Raw genomic sequence first — 2,359 nt, forward strand, 5'->3', positions numbered from 1 at the left:
TCTGTGTACACGGGTTTGACCTGACCTGGATCAGCAGATCCGACCCGGGTCAACGTCTTGGGTCGGATCCGTTGACCTGGGTTGGTTCCGACCCGAACCGGATCAACTGATCCGACCCGGGTCAATGCCCTGGGTCGGATCCGTTGACCCGGGTCGGTTCCGACCCGAACCGGATCAATTGATCCGACTCGGGTCAACGCCCTGGGTCGGATCCGTTGACCCGGGTCGGATCTGACCGATCCGGATCGGCCGACCCGACCCGGTTTTTAATATTATATTATATTATATTATAATTTTATTTTTTTAAAAAAATAAAAATAATTTTTTTTAAAAAAAAATCAAAATTTTTTTTTCTGTTTCTTTTTCTTCCGTATTTACTTTTTAATTTTTTTTAAAAAATTAAAAATAAAAAATAAAATATTTTTTATGTAGTATATCTGAATGTTTTAATTTATTGTATTATTATGCATGTTGTTATAATTTCATAAATTGCTATGTTTAATTTAGACAAGCCTATGAGGTTACGCGGTAGTGTTTTGCATGTTATTACCGTTGCGTTATTATTATGCATGTTTTTAATTAAAATACAATTGCATGAATTGTTGTGGTTTTGAATGTCATCTGACTTAGTTAGGATTAGAACCTAAGGCTGCATGTCTATTTTGACTGCTGATCGTTTATGATTATGCACTCGCTTGATCACCTCACGTGTTAGGAGAAAGATCCTAAAATCAATCCAAATTGCCTGACAAATGTTTTCAGAAATGAACATGGTAAAAAGGTACCGAAATGGCATTAGTTATCCAACTAGTGTAACCAAGTCCCGGAACTCAGTTAATTTCTGGTCCGTAGGAATAGGGTGATTCTCCCATCACCCTATTTGGGTTTCTAATCGACTCACCCCAAATCGATTAGTGGCGACTCCTCGATATAAACTACTTGCATGTTAAATACTTAAACCCTAAATCGCGATATGGTATGGGCTTGGGAGAGCCCAAGTTAAGTCCCGAACCTAGACTTAGCACGTACCAGGCGAAACCCCCCTTTTTTTGCACACGTTCAAAAAAATGCGAGAGGTCGGTCGCGACATGCCTCGTCTCTCTCTCTCTCTCTCTCTCTCTCTCTCTCTCTCTCTCTCTTATTTGGGGATTTTCGGGCATTTGTTGTTGACACCTAAATTTTGTCGACCTAGTTAGTCGTTCATTGCATAGAAAACTAGGGATCGATCTTGGCCCCTAAACAAAAATAATAATTAAATTACATATAGATGTTAGTTACATTTGCATGAGTGGTTAATTAGCTGGACCGGCGGCGAATGGGCTTGAATGAGGTTCTGAGCTTAATTTGAGCGCGAACTCGCAAGTGCATAAAATTTGGCCAAACCCAAAAATCGCGAGCAATAAGGCAATTAATTTTGAAAATTTTAATTCCGTGGGGGTTTAATATCAAGATCTTCATATTGGGCAAAGATTTTCTTTCAGAAGCACTAGTCTTGGCCGCAATCCTCTCTCCACCGAATCTTCCATCTACATCCATGTGGACAATCTTTGCAAAAGATTTCTGGATAGTTAAAAGATTGGAATATTGGATGAATAGGGGGGAAACATGTTAGTCAGATTGGTGAAAGAAGCAAAATACAATCAAGCAAAAAGATACAAGCGTGCAGACAAGGGAGAGCGAAGGAAAGTGCAATATATTTTTAAGCATCCACAAGAGGAAATAAAATCTGCTTCCTTTTCTTGATAGCCCAGATCCTTTGACCTATAAAAGGGGACCCTCACAGAAGAAGAGGGAAGAGGCCACCAAATTGAAATACAGGGCCACAATCGAGAGACACGAAAAAGAGAGAGGAGAGAATACAGAGAGAGCGGAGAGGAGGGAGGCCACGCATATTCAATACACAGCCACGATAAAGTGAGAAAAAAAAAAGACGGGGGAGTCGTGTGGCCATTAGAGGGGAAAAATCGTGAGTGGGGGAGTTTCAAGAGCAGCCACGTTGAGAGAGAAACAGAGAGGAGTTTTGGTTTTTCCCTGCAGGTGGGACACAAGACACATTCAACACATTGAAGAAGACACCAAGAGGGGTCTTCACCGAACAGAGAAAGCGCCAAAGAGAAAAAAAAAAAAAAACTCCTGCATCGCTGCCGCTTTGTCATGCTTTTGCCATATTCTGTCGCTCTCTCGTCGCTCTGCTAGTAGCTCTACTGAGACACCGCGAGAACTTCCAGCGAGCGACGATCCTCTTGCAGTACCGTGTTCAGCTACACCAAGCCGTGATTCCCCTAACGTGACCTTCGAGCAGCATATCGAGAAGACAAGCCCACTGTAAGCCGTGCCGTGTCCTCACCAAAACAGACCA

Source organism: Syzygium oleosum, unplaced genomic scaffold, assembly GCF_021117445.2.
Source record: "Syzygium oleosum isolate NSW1041296 unplaced genomic scaffold, Sole_v2.1 Sole_v2.02, whole genome shotgun sequence".
NCBI classification, from domain to species: domain Eukaryota; kingdom Viridiplantae; phylum Streptophyta; class Magnoliopsida; order Myrtales; family Myrtaceae; genus Syzygium; species Syzygium oleosum.